This window comes from Pongo pygmaeus, chromosome 3, assembly GCF_028885625.2.
Source record: "Pongo pygmaeus isolate AG05252 chromosome 3, NHGRI_mPonPyg2-v2.0_pri, whole genome shotgun sequence".
Lineage (NCBI taxonomy): Eukaryota > Metazoa > Chordata > Mammalia > Primates > Hominidae > Pongo > Pongo pygmaeus.
In genome coordinates this window covers 132,043,913-132,058,900 of record NC_072376.2, presented here as the reverse complement: position 1 = coordinate 132,058,900, position 14,988 = coordinate 132,043,913, and the positions used below count along the sequence as shown (strand labels likewise).

At 38.3% G+C, this 14,988-nt stretch overlaps 1 protein-coding gene across 21 annotated transcripts in view; it reads right to left on the bottom strand.

Annotated features, from left to right (window-relative positions):
* LOC129035560 (zinc finger protein 283-like) overlaps positions 1–14,988 on the bottom strand; it is a 112,732-nt gene that overhangs the window by 61,833 nt on the left and 35,911 nt on the right. For 16 of the 21 annotated variants that reach the window (XR_010126119.1, XR_010126116.1, XR_010126109.1 and 13 more), the window contains one exon: positions 1,335–1,407. The exons of the other annotated variants lie outside the window; for them this stretch is intronic. The gene's annotated coding sequence lies outside the window, so the exon portion shown is untranslated. The remainder of the gene's footprint in view (positions 1–1,334; positions 1,408–14,988) is intronic. 21 annotated transcript variants of the gene reach the window in all.

Below are 14,988 nucleotides of genomic sequence, written 5' to 3'. Positions count from 1 at the left end.
GCAGAGAGACTGGCTTCCAGATCAGAGTTTATTTGGTAATAGCAGGGGATTGTAATCAGATATACATGCTATAGAGGGCCACAGGTGCATCCAGAGAGGTAAAGAAGACAAGGGTTTTTTTTAATGGAATATATTTCCTATTAGCGTTTTTATTATTCACGGCATAATTCATTTTAAAACCAATTTAATTCCTTTTAACCTATTAAACAAAACTAGCAAGGTTAAATTAAACTTAACAGTGTGCGAAATAACTTAAGGATAACTTACAAAAGGGAATTCGGTATAACCCAGAAATTATATTATTACTTACACATAATTCAAAACAATATGAAAATAAAGGCAAAACGAAGGAGGTTACATTCGTTGTTTTGAAATGATATCCTTGGCTACAAGGATTAATAACAAGAGTGGCATCAGTTCATTAGTGGACAGGCAGCTGCTGGGCAGACATCCTTATAGATGTAATCTTTGTACAAGGTTGTGGTTTTGACAATCTGTTGTGATAGTTTCTGTTATCATGCAAACATGTAAGAAGGTCCTCCCTTCATGGTCTCCCAGCTCTCTTTCCTTATGGTTTGACATAAGTGATTCCATTTTGGTACAGACAACTTTCACACAGGAAACATGGTCTTGAGACCCCAGGAAGCCTTTAAGGAATGGCCCTCCACGTAAGGCTGAAACCTCTGAAGAGCTACATCCTCAATGCATATGTGTGAGATGGGGAGGCAAGAACCCACTCAGATTCACAGGGAAACATAAAGGAAGCATGTCTGTCTTAATCTGGGCCCTGGTTAACAAAAAAATTTACATTGGGTTTATCCTCATAGTCACACAGATTTGAGTTTGAATATGATCTAGAACTACCCACATTAAATTGTAAGCACAAAAAGAAGTCTCAGGCCAGTAATGTCCTCTGTACATCTGGCAAAAGCAAAGGCAGAATGTCTTTGGAATAACACATCCTCAAACAGGCCCATCAAATTTCCACAGAGATCACACTACTTAAGAAAAATTATTAATTCATAATTTCAAGACACATGAGGAAACAATCACCATGTAAGAAGTCAGAAGTCACAAGACTAAGATCAGATCCCCAAGAAATTCACACAATAGATCTATTTGTTTGAAGCAGCTGGGAGAAATCATTGATTCCTCACTCCTGTGTCTCCATATGGAGGAGCACCCCTAAAGTGACATTCTCAGCCTCTTTCTCCACCTCTAACTCAACCCAGTCTGTTTGTAGTGTGATAGCCATCAGTCCACACTCCTTAAATGAGTGAAGTTGATCTAAAAAAAAAGCAGTAAAATGTTGCGGATGTGTTTCTTTTCCTTACCTTTCCACCCTGGTCCAGTGCAAGCTGGAAAGCCTAAGTTTGTCTAGGTATGTGGGCTGTCCCAAGATCTAACCTGTAAAACAGAACGGATGGGGATTGAAGCAGATGGTGAGAATAAGCCCATTTAAGTGTAGAATGTTCCTGAACCTAAACATGTTCTCCAAACCCCTTACTTACCTGACTCCCTCCACAAAGCACACTAGCCAATGTCACACAGTTTTCTGAGGTTAACTATGCCTGTCCTCTAAGGGCTTTCTAGATTATTGATCAACAACACCAATGGGCCTTTCCAATCAAGCCTTCTCCTGCCTCTGATCAATGTGGTAAATCTGTGATTTCCTGGTTCTGTCTTAAGCTGTGCCATTCTAGGGACAAACATTCCTTGTGCCAATGAGAACATTCTTACTCATCTCTCCTTTCTGCTGATGGCTGTATGGGGGAATAGGGGACAGGAGAGAGGTCAACATTGAAAGGGATCACATTTTAGGAATGCAGTGAATATGATCTAATGAGTTCAACAAAAGTATAACTGAAAGATGTGTTTCTAAGTTATAAAATTCTGAAAAATAAATTTAACATGACCAGAAATTATCGTTCCCATTTTTTTCTTCCTACTCCATGGAACACTTGCATTTGTGATGACCATCAACAAAGCACACTAACAAACCTTTAGTCATTGGAAACCAATATTCACAGGCAACACAATGGATGAAACAGGATCACGAATAATATAAACAACATCAATGAATGGTATTAGGGAACTGCAGAGGCAAGATCTATATTATTTTCATATAAACAGGTTCTAAAGAGCCACAGCATTGTGAGTATGAGTATTGTTATTCTTTTTCTCCCAGTGAGAGATGAAATTACAGAACAACACATTTGACAATAAAAAACACAAGCAGACTGTTCCTGGACCTAAACAGGAAGAGATAGTATCTGGACACTACTACCAAGATGAATTATTTTCACATGCACTAATTGGAAAATGAAGTATGTAAATCGCTCTTCTCTACCCATTTTTCTACGTTTTCTTTTAAGTTTCGGGGTACATGTGCCGGATGTGCAGGTTTGTTACATAGGTAAACATGTGCCATGGTGGTTTGCTGCACCCATCAACCTATCACCTAGGTATTAAGCCCAGCATGCATTAGCTCTTTTCCCTAATGCTCTCCTCCCAGCACCCTCCCACGATAGGTCCCAGTGTGTGTTGTTCCCCTCCTTGTGTCCATGTGTTCTCATTGTTCAGCTCCCACTTAACGGTGTTTGGTTTTCTGTTCCTGCATTAGTTCCCAGAGAATAACAGCTTCCAGCTTCGTCCATGTCCTTACAAAGGACATGATCTCATTCCTTTTTATGGCTTCATAGTATTCCATGGTGTATATGTACCACATTTTCTTTATCCAGTCTATCATTGATGGGCATTTGGGTTGATTCCACGTCTTTGCTGTTGTGAATAGTGCTGCAATGAACATACACATGCGTGTATCTTTATAGTAGAACGATTTATATTCCTTTGGGTATATACCCTGTAATGGGATTACTGGGTCAAATGATATTTCTGGTTCTAAATCTTTGAGGAATTGCCACACTGTCTTCCACAATGTTTGAGCTAATTTATATTCCCACCAACAGTGTAAAAGTGTTCCTATTTCTCTGCAACCTCACCAGCATTTGTTGTTTCATGACGTTTTAATCATTGCCATTCTGACTGGTGTGAGGTAGTATCTCACTGTGGTTTCGATTTGCCTCTGTCTAATGATCAGTGATGTTGAGCTATTTTTCATATGTTTGCTGGCTGCATGTATCTGTTTTTGAGAAGTGTCTGTTCATATCCTTTGCCCACTTTTTAATGGTGTTGTTTTTTTTCTTGTAAATTTACTTATGTTCCTTGTAGATTCTTGATATTCACCCTTTGTCAGATGGATAGATTGCAAAAATTTTCTCCCATTCTGCAGGTTGTCTGTCTGGTCTGATAATAGTTTAATTTGCTGTGCAGAAGCTCTTTAGTTTAATTAAATCCCATTTGTCAATTTTTGCTTTTGTTTTAATTGCTTTTGGCAATTTCATTATAAAGTCTTTGCCCATGCCTATGTTCTGAATAGTATCGCCTAGATTTTCTTCTAGGGTTCTTATAGTTTTGGGTTTTACATTTAAGTCCTTAATCCATCTTGAGTTAGTTTTTGTATAGGGTGTAAGGAAGGAATCCAGTTTCAATTTTCTGCATATGGCTAGCCAGTTCTCCCAGCACCATTTTTAAAATAGGGAGTGCTTTCCCCATTCTTGTTTTTGTCAGGTTTGTCGAAGAGCAGATGGTTGTAGATGTGCAGTTTTATTTCTGAGTTCTGCATGCTCTTCCTTTGGTCTATGTGCCTGTTTTTGTACCAGTACCACACTGTTTTTTTTTTTTTTACTGTGGCCTTGTAGTATAGTTTGAAGTGGAATAGTGTGATACCTCCAGCTTTGTTCTTTTTGCTTAGGATTGTCTGGGCAATGTGAACTCTTTTTTGGTTCCATATGAACTTTAAATCAGTCTTTTCTAATTCTGTGAAGAATGTCGATGGTAGTTTAATGGGAATAGCATTGAATCTATAAATTCCTTTGGGCAGTATGGCCATTTTCATGATATTGATTCTTCCTATCCATGAGCATTGGATGTTTTTCCATCTGCTTGTGTCCTCTTTGATTTCTATGAGCAGTGGTTTGTAGTTCTCCTTGAAGAGGTCTTTCACTTCCTTTGTTAGCTGTATTCCTAAGTATTTTATTCTCTTTGTGGCAATTGTGAATGGGAGTTCATTCATGATTTGGGTTTCTTCTTGTCTGTTGTTGGTGTATAGGAATGCTTGTGATTTCTGCACATTGATTTTGTATCTTGAGACTTTGCTGACGTTGCTTATCAGCTTAAGAAGCTTTTGGGCTGAAATGATGGGGTTTTCTAGATATAGGATCATGTCATCTGCAAACACAGAAAATTTGACTTCCTCTCTTCCTATTTGAATACCCATTATTTCTTTCTCTTGCCTAATTGCCCTGGCCAGAACTTCCAATACTACATTGAATAAGAGTAGTGAGAGAGGGTTATCCTTGTCTTGTGCCAGTTTTCAAGGGGAATGCTTCCAGCTTTTGCCCATTCAGTATGATACCGGCTGTGGGTTTGTCATAAATGGCTCTTATTATTTTGAGGTATGTTCTTTCAATACGTAGTTTATTGACAGTTTTTAACATGAAGGGATGCTGAATTTTATCGAAGACCTTTTGTGCACCTATTGAGACAATCACGTGGTTTTTATCTTTAGTTCTGTTTATGTGATGAATGACATGTATTGATTTGTGTATGTTGAACCAGCCTTTCATCCCGGGGATGAAGCCAACTTGATCATGGTGGATAAGTTTTTTGATGTGCTGCTGGATTCAATTTGCCAGTATTTTACTGAGGATTTTTGCATTGATGTTCATCAGGGATATTGGCCTGCAGTTTTCTTTTTTTGTTGTTATCTCCATCAGGTTTTGGTATCAGGATGATGCTGGCCTCATAAAATGGGTTAGGGAGAAATCTCTCCTTTTTAATTGTTGGAACCATTTCAGAAGAGATGGTACCAGGTCCTCTTTGTGCCTCTGGTGGAATTCAGCTGTAAATCCATCGGGAGCTGGGCTTTTTTTGATTGGTAGGCCATTTATTACTGCTTCAATTTCAGAACTTGTTATTGGTCTATTCAGGGATTCAACTTCTTCCTGGTTCAGTCGTTGTAGGGTGTTTATGAGTGCAGGAATTTATCCATTCTTCTAGATTTTCCAGTTTATTTGCATAGAGGTGTTTATGGTATTATCCGATGGTTGGTTGTATTTCTGTGGCATCAGTAGTGGTATCCCCTTTATCGTTTCTGATTGTATTTATTTGAAATCTTCTCTCTTTTCTTCTTTATTAGTCTCGCTAGTGGTCTATTTTATTGATTAAAAAAAAAAAAAGCTACGGGATGCATTGATTTTTTTGGAAGGGTTTTTCATGACTCTATCTCCTTCAGTTCCACTCTGAGCTTAGTTACTTCTTGTCTTCTGCTAGCTCTGGGATTTGTTTGCTCTTCATTCTCTAGTTCTTTTAGTTGTGATGTTAGAGTGTCAATTTGAGATCTTTCTAGATTTTTTTACGTGGGTATTTAGTGCTATAAATTTCCTTCTTAACACTGCTTTACTTGCATCCCAGAGGTTCTGATACATTGTCTCTTTGTTCTCATTGATTTCAAAGAACTTCTTGATTTCTGCCTTAATGTCATTATTTACCCAGGAGTCATTCAGGAGCAGATTGTTCAATTTCCATGTAGTTGTGTGGTTTTGAGTGGGCTTTTTAATCTTGAGTTCTAATTTGATTGTGCTGTGGTCTGAGAGACTGTTATTATTTCAGTTCTTTTGCATTTGCTGAGGAGTGCTTTACTTTCAATTATGTGATTAATTTTAGAGTAAGTGCCATGTGATGTCAAAAAAATGTATATTCTGTTGTCTTTAGGTGGAGAGTTCTGTAGATACCTATCAGGTCCACTTGGTCTAGAGCTGAGTTCAAGTCCGGAATATCTTTGTTAATTTTCTGTCTCATTGATCTGTCTAAACTGTTAATTTTCTGTCTCATTGATCCATCTAATATTGACAGTGAGGTATTAAAGTCTCCCACTATTATTATGTGGGGGTCTAAGTCTCTTTGTAGGTCTCTAAGAACTTGTTTTATAAATCTGGGTGCTTCTGTATTAGGTGCATGTATATTTAGGATAGTTACCTCTTCTTGTTGAATTGAACCCTTTAACATTATGTAATGCCTTTCTTTGTCTTTTTTGACCTTTGTTGGTTTAAAGTCTATTTTGTTAGAAACTAGGATTGCAACCCCTGCTTTTTTATGCTTTCCATTTGCTTGCTCAATTTTTCTCCATTCCTTTGAGTCTATGTGCGTCTTTGCACATGAGATGTGTCTCTTGAATACAGCACACTGATGGGTCTTGTCTTTGTATCCAGCTTGCCATTCTGAATCCTTTAATTGGGGCATTTAGCCCATTTACATTTAAGGTTAATACTGTTATGTGTGAATTTGATCCTGTCATCATAATGCTGGCTGGTCAATTCTGCAGACTTGTTAATGTAGTTGCTTCATAGTGTCATTGGTCTGTGTACTTCAATGTTTTTTTGTAGTGGCTGGTAATGGTTTTTCCTATCCATGTTTAATGCTTCTTTCAGGAGCTCTTGCAAGACAGGTCTCTGTGGTGACAAAATACCCCAGCATTTGCTTGTCTGAAAAAAGATTTCATTTCTCCTTTGCTTCTGAAGCTTAATGTGGCTGGATATGAAATTCTGGGTTGGAATTTCTTTTCTTTAAGACTGTTGAATATTGCTCCCCAATCTTGACTGGCTTGCAGGGTTTCTGCTGAGAGGTCTGCTGTTAGTCTGATGTGTTTCCCTTTGTAGGTGACCTGGCCTTTCTGTCTGGCTGCCCTTAACAATTTTTCCTCCATCTCAGCCTTGGAGAATCTGATGATTTTGTGTCTTGGGGTAGATCTTTTCAAGGAATATCTTATTGGGGTTCTCTGGATTTCCTGAATTTGAAAATTAATCTATCTTGCTAGGTTGCGGAAGTTCTCCTGGAGGATATCCTACAGTGTGTTTTCCAACTTTGATCCATTCTCCCTATCTCTCAGGTACTCCAATTAGTCATAGGTTTGGTCTATTTACATAGTCCCATAGTTCTCAGAGGCTTTGTTTGTTCCTTTTTATTCTTTTTTTTTTTCCTAATCTTGTCTAAATTTTCATTGAAAAATCATTATACCAGTTTCCTATTGCTGATGTACAAATAACCACCAATTTATTGGCTTAAAACAACAGCACTTTATTAACTTAAAGTTCAGATAGTCAAAAGTCTAAAATGGGTCAGCAAGGAATATAAGGCAGAATTCCTTCTGAGGGTCATTTCCTTGCTTTTTGGAGCTTTTGAGGTTGCATGCCTTGCTTGACTTAATAGCCACTTCCTCCATCTTTAAAGCCAGCAGTGTAACATCTTCCTCTCTCTCTCTCTCTCTCTCTCTCTCTCTCTCTCTCTCCCCCCCCTGTGTGTGTGTATGTGACCTCTGCTTTTGTGCCAATTCCTCTGACAGTCTGCCTCCATCTTTAAAGGACCCTTGTGATTACATTGCACCCACTCAGATAATCCAGGATGACCTTCCCATCTCAAAATCCTTAACTTAATCATATCTGTAGAGCCCCTTTTACCAAGTAAAGTAGCAGGTTCACAGATACCAAGGACTAGGATGTGGTCATCTTTATGGGCCATTATTCTATCTACCACAGTTACTATCTTTCACATGAGCTCATGAATTTTGCAATTCATTTTTTGGTGTGATCCTTTTTAATACGCTTTATTCTTTTAAGAGCAGTTTTCAGTTCCCAAATTACAGAAAGTCCCCATATACCATTGTCCTCTACACACATCAGTTCTCCCAGTATTAACACTGGGCACCAGAGTGGTACATTTGTTACAATTAATGTACCTATGTTGACACATCATTATCACCCATAGTCCATAGTTTACATTAGAGTTCACTCTTGATGTTGCACACTCTATGAGTTTTGACAAATGTATAATGACCATGTATCCACCAATATGTATCATACAAAATAATTCACTGCCCTAAACATCTGTGCTCTGCCTATTTATCCCTTCCTCCCCTTTAACCCCTGACAACCACTGATCTTTTTAATATCTCCATAGTTTTGCCTTTTCCAGAGTGTCATATGGTTGAAATCATACAGTTTTATAGTCTTTTCAGATTGGCTTCTTTCACTTAGAAAAATGCATCCAAGGTTCCTCTATATCTTTTTATAGCTTGGTAGCTCATTTCTTTTTAGCAAAAAATATTACGTCATAAATGTATCACATATAAAACATTTTTAAATCAAATTGTCTACATAGACAGAGACATCACACACCCTAAGAACTGCACTGCCCTAAGCCCTCAAGAAAAATTTAAATTATGTCCAGTATACTCTTAGGTAAGCAAATAATATACATGATAAAATAGATTTCATGAGGTTTTTGAAATATATAATCAAAACATATTAAGTGCCCATTCCAGAAAATACAATAAATAGTGCACTAGTATTGTTATTGTTGTTATTACCATCATGGTGATGATGGTGAAAGATTTCAATCCCAGGGATTAAAATGCAAGCTTTTAGTCTTAGGTATACAAAACTTGCCTATTGAAAGCACATCTAGAATAAGTTACACTTAGATTGTGCTTTTCCATTTACCAAGGCCTTTCCCATACATGACCTTGTCTGATCTTTATAGCAGTTCTGCCATATAGGCATTATTTTCATTCCTGACTTTCAGATAATAAAACTGAGTCTCAGAAACTCAGTTGTTTCACCACTTGTAATTTGCTGAATTGCCACTTGAACCCAAGTTTTTCTATATCAAATCTTGCAAACAGCATTACAAAATATTTCCATCCTCTAAGGATTCCAAATGGTCAGGTATTTATTACACAAATTAGTAATTTTCCAAGTGTAGTTCCTAGACAAGCAGCAGCAGCAGTATCTCCTGTTGAAAGTTCTTGGGCCCCATGCCCATCTACTGAGGGTGAGGCCTGAGCAATCTGTGCTTTAATCAGCACTTTAAAGTTTGAGAACCATCCTTATAAAACATTGGTTTCTTTGTTGGTTTTTTGCCTAGTTGCTTACAGTCCCTGGTTAAAGAGAGACAAGACATAACCACACAAAGCAGTTAACTAACGATTCAATGATTAAAATAACACCTTTATTAGAAAGGGTCCTATAAGTTTAAATAGAAAACTCATTACAACTTTGTCTTTTTCTAATTATTCAGATTTTTCAGCTCAAAAAAGTGTAACATATTCCGTCCATGTAGAGAAGAGAGAAGCAAAAACATGAAGGGTTTCAGATTGAATTTCCACAGGGGCAGAACTAGGATAATCATAATTGTTTCCAGAGTTTCTTCTCCTATGTTATCTACAATTGCCTAAGCATAACCTTGAAAGATTAATTCCATTATCAGTCCTCTCCCCATAGATCATATCCTTGGAGAACATTTAACTGCAAAAGGCCAGAATGATGAAATTAAGACCTCTCACAGTTGGAACGAAGACAAATTGGATGTGGCATGTCATAGGCTAAGAGGGGCAAAGGGAGAGCAGACATTTTATCTGTTACAGATATTGCTTACTGATAATTCCACAAATTGTTCCTAGGATCTGTAAGTAGAGGGCAAAGGTGCTCTTTCTAATTCATCATCCAAATATGTCCTAATGAGTTGAATCAACATTCAAGAGCAACTTGAGTGGGCAAAGACATCGACCAGCCACCATTCCAGAGGTCTGATGTTCACCACTCATTCCCAGAACCAAGGGATCAGTCCAGCTTTGAAAGGAGCCTTGGGAAAGACTTTGGCAAAATCAATCAATAAATCCCTGAGGAAAAACAATCTGTTCCATGTCTATCACAGAGAGTAAGCATTTCTGAAGAGATTTAGGAGAGAAGGTGAGGTTTAGTGGTGCTTTCATCAGAGGCCAATATCCAGGGTACGGCTGGTTCCCCAATCAGCTCTAGACTTTGCTTGCTGCTCTAGTTTGGAATCTCTTCAAAACCTGGGATGAACACTAGGTGAGAATGGGGCTGTTCCAAATCCCTAGGGAAAGAGTGCTTACTCTGGCCAGGGAACAGGCCCTGGTGGCCATCCTGCCATGAGCATAGTGAAGCATCTTTCTGCTCTGAACTCTGCACCTTAATTAGCCTCCAGGAGCTCTGTGGAGCCTGTCCTCAGCACAGCTGGCAGGTGATTTCATGCCTTTTCAATGAAGTTACCAGAAGATAATTCTCTGCATTACAGAAAGCAGGGAGAGAGAATGAGGCCAACATTATTGAGCAGTAACTATGTGCCAGCCCCTTTCCATACATTAACTCATTTAATCTTCATGATAACTGCATTAGGTAGGTGATTTTACACCAATTTTTTAGAAAGGAAAACAAGGCAGAGATGGTTAGTTACTACTCCAAATCACACAGTTTGTAAGAGGCATAGCTGGAATACAAACTTAGGTGTGGCTCCAAAGTCCATACTCTCCTAACTACTGTGTGTTCACAGTAGAAAGGGCCCATATGCTAATTGGCCATCTCTGAGAGAAGTCACTTTAAGTCTTTTGATGTGGGTTGCTACCCAGTTATCAATGGAAATTACAGTGTTGACATCACCTGTGCCATCTTTCTTAGCCTGCAAACCATACATACTAATTATGCTGTATTAAGAGAGAACTGTTATGCACTTCTACCATCTAACAAAGACAGCTGAGTCAGAAATTTTCTCATGAATTACCCTTTTTTATGTTGTCTATTCCTCTTTTTCCATTGAAATCTCCTTTCTCTATACTACCACCATACATCCCAGTTAAACAGAAGTCCAGCATCAGTGTTCTTCCATTATCTCTTTCCTGAGGGAAAAAAAGACTAAGGTGAACCCTTTTACAGAGGTAATCAGAGAGCACTTGCTGCAATCTGCTTGCCTCAGCATAATCCTCTAAGTGCTCTTTCTTTTGCCCTGAACAAGCTTGATATATAACAGAGTTGATATATATATAAGCTTGATATATAACCTCAGTGATAGTTCAGCCAGTTAATCATTCATTTGTGATGGCCTAAATCAGGAGAATGATTTTCTGTGAAGTTTGTTTCATCATTTTCAAGTGAGCCAAACTAATCCCTTGTGGAAACAAACTCCTTTCTTCCTAGAATATGTATCTATTATTCCCCATTGGGGGTTTATTTAACCATTACAGAATACCTCACTTTGTATTTGTCAACTACAATTTTATCTTTCTTTTTATAAGCTATTTGCCAAAACAATTTGATGATAGAATCCAGTCCTACAGAGCAGAGTTCCTAGGCAACATTAACCCAGGGTATTACATGCCAGGGCAGAGCAAATAATCTGAAATGAAATAGGAGGAGAGCATTTGTAGGCAGCCAGGGTGTTCTGACACGTCCTAGAGGTAGGAACACTCACCCTCATCTGTGAGACGGCTGACTGTACCATGGCTATTTCTCCAACAAATCAACTTTAGGAGTTTCTCATCAGTAAATAATTAAAGATGTGGATAAAAAAACCTGTACAATGTTATAATAATGGAAGTTTCAAATGATATAAATGACCATCCCTTAGAGGACTAATTAAATAAATTATAATACATTCCTATAGAAGAATACCATGCAGGCATATTTCAAAATCATGTAAAAATAAGCTCTATTGAGATGACTGTATTTAGTGAAAAAAACAGATTACAAAATCCTATTATATAGAATTTTTTTAATTAAAAAAAGGATGTGATTGGATAGACAAGTTGCTAATAATGGCTATCTCTGAATGGAGAAAATTTTTTGTGATTTTGTTGGAGTTGTTTTTACTTTTCTACATATTCTGATTTTTCTGAGATAAGCCTATATTGATTTCATAATCAGCATAGGAGAAAAACAATAAAAATATTCTGGAAAAGATTCCACAAAACACTAGCAGCTTTCATTCCCATAGTTCCCATCTGAACCAAAAGACAGAAATAGCTCTTTGCATGTAAACTGGCATGGTAGTATTGTTTCTCTCGACATCTTAATTTCTGTACCCTTCTTTTATGGTCTGTGTCTCTCTGTAAAAGTTCCCAAGAGGGAACCTTGAATTGGTCCTGGAGTTGCGATATTCAACACAGAATGCCCTTGCTTCATAGGGTCTCCTCATACACAGTTTGCTCACTATTGCTATTGCTTCCTCCCTCCTGAAAGTAATTCACTCATCCATGACCTCCTGCAGCATTAATTCAACACAGACTAAGAAACATTTTAGACACCTTATCACTTTAGTTTGGATACATGTCTGTGTATAGCCTAGACTTGTATGACACTCTGACCATAATCAAGTCTATAGGAGTCACTGGTGAAAGAAAATTTCAAAATTTTGACTTTCCTGGCTCCTCTGGCCTATCAAGGCTCTCAAAATGAAAGTATGCTCTGATAGAAGCGGGATTCCCATTTGGTTACACACTGTGAGGCTTGGTTTTCTAACCAGAAATAACCAGGCATATGCTATTGTGTTAGGCATTTCATACATTTTGAATCTCCACAAAAACCCTCTGAGATATACATTATTGTCCTTTAGATATGATAAAACTGGAGGCCAAAGAGGTCAAGTAACTAGCCTCAGGTCATTCAATTAGCTACAAATTTTCTACTATAATTTGAACAAGGTGATTTCTCCAACCCTTTTAACCAATACATGTTATAGTACCATAAGATTTAATTAACACAACAAATCTAAAAAAGGAAAAAAAAAAATCTGCCCTCATCTCTCCATGTCAGAAACAAGGCTTAATGATTGTGGGATTATTCCAAAGAATAGGAGAAATGAAATTTATAGGAAAAGCTATAAATTAATAGTGTTTATCTTGCTAATGAAGGAGAAATAAATATTTTTTTAAAAAATGCCTAAATACAATTTTGTCAAGAATGCATAATTTTTTAAAATTGTAGGCAGATTAAATTTAAAGAAATAAGGTCAGGCCTGATGGCTCACATTTGTAATCCCAGCACTTTGGGAGGCCAAAGTGGGAGGACTGTTTGAGCCCAGGAGTTTGAGACCAGCCTGGGCAACAGAACAAGACCCTGTCTTTACAAAAAATAAAAAATTAGGCCGGCATGGTGGCACGTGCCTATAGTTCCAGCTACTTGGGACTGAGGTGGAGTATTGCCTCAGCCTAGAAGGCAGAGATTGCAGTGAGCCATGATCACTGCACTCAGCCTGGGTGACAGAGTGAGAACCTGTCTCAATAAATACATTAATAAAGAAAATAATTTATCAGTCCAGACATGCATCAAGGCAGGCCTAGGGGTAGTATGCAATAGGAATCCAACTCATATTATGAAAGATAAGTTCTTATCTAGACTGTTAGAGTTTCAGTCTGGGACAAAACTAAGTCACACGAATAAACAGTCATGATAGAGGGATGAAGGCTATGCATGGGTCCGTGGATTCCCACTCTCCAAGTTGATACAGTGCTGCCTCTGTCAAATGTCCAAATGAGACCAACGATGAGCTCCTAATAACATCATCCCTGGAGGAGATCTCTGGCCTGTTGATTATTTTGGGCCTGTCCTACCCTAGAAGGGGTTGCAATTAAGCTTGACTGGAACAGACACATTTTGAAGGTATGGTTTTGCCTTTCCTGCTGGCAAAGCCTCAGCATCTGGGGGTTACAGAGTGTTTGATCCATTGTTATGGAATCCTGCGTGACATCACATCAGACCAAAGAACTCACAGCAAAAACGGTACACCCCTGGGTACATGATCATAAGATCCACTGGATTTGTAACCTGCCACATAGCCCAGAAGCTGGCCTTTTGAAGGGACAGCTGAAGAGCAAGATTGGAGCTGATATACTTCAAGGGTAGGGCTGCATCCTCCAAGATGAAGTATACACATATTACTAATCATTATATGGTACTCTGTATTCAACAGACAAAATACATGGATCTGGAAACTAAAGGGTAACAGCAGAAATTATCCTTTTGCCATCACTTCTCACTCCCTCAACTCTGGGCTCTGTGAGTTAGAAATCCTATTTTTTTAAAGGAAATGCTTCCTTCAGCAGACACAGCAGAAATTCCATTAAACTTAAGCTGTGGCTGCTACACAGTCACTTTGGGGTCTGTGTGCTGAGAGACCAAGGAAAGAAGTCACTATCCTGGCAAGAGTAACTGACCCAGAGCATTAGAAAAAGGTAGGGCTGCTGTTCCACACTGGGTACAGAAAGAAATACATTTGGTACCCAGATGATCTACTGGAGCATCTTTTAGTAATTCCTTGCCCAATTTTGAAAGAAAATGTTAAGTGCATCAGCCACAGCTTGGGAAGCGCATAATGGCCAAGGTCTAGACTCTTTAGGGAAAGTCTCCAAGGACTTTATATTCTGGGGGAAGATATACCTTATTATAGCAAACCAGTGTAGTTACTAATATTTTTAATATATTAGTATAATTATTACAAACAGGAAAGTAACAATAAACATAAAAAATCAAAACAGTAACTCTTGGTGGGGAGACAGACAGAGCTGAGATTGGGGATGAACACAGGGAACTTCAACAGTTTGGCAATTTCTCCAGAAGAAAACCCCAACATAAGGATTTGAGCATAAGTAGTTTATTCAGGAGGTTATCACAGGAAACACTAGTAAACTACTTATTTCCCTGCGAAAGCAGGGAAGACAGATGAGAAGAAAGTAAATCTATACAGGCTAAGTTAATAAGCGGGTTATTACTGTGGACAACTGGGGCTCAATTTCACTTGGAGACTGTTTCCTCTTTGAGACTATATAACCGCAATTATTTTTGCACCAATCTAATAAAATATCAGTGTTCCTACCTGAAGGCAAGGGGCTTGGATATTTATCCACCAGCTTTTCCCCATTATTAGTCGAGGGCTGTTCCTGGTAGCCTTAACTCCCTGGCACTTCCAGCATGCTCTGCCTGCAGGAGATAAGCATATTTCTAAGGCTAGAGTGCACAGAGGCATATCATCTCCGGTGCTTAGAGGAGACAGCCATTAGTGCCTTTTAGAAACACTGAG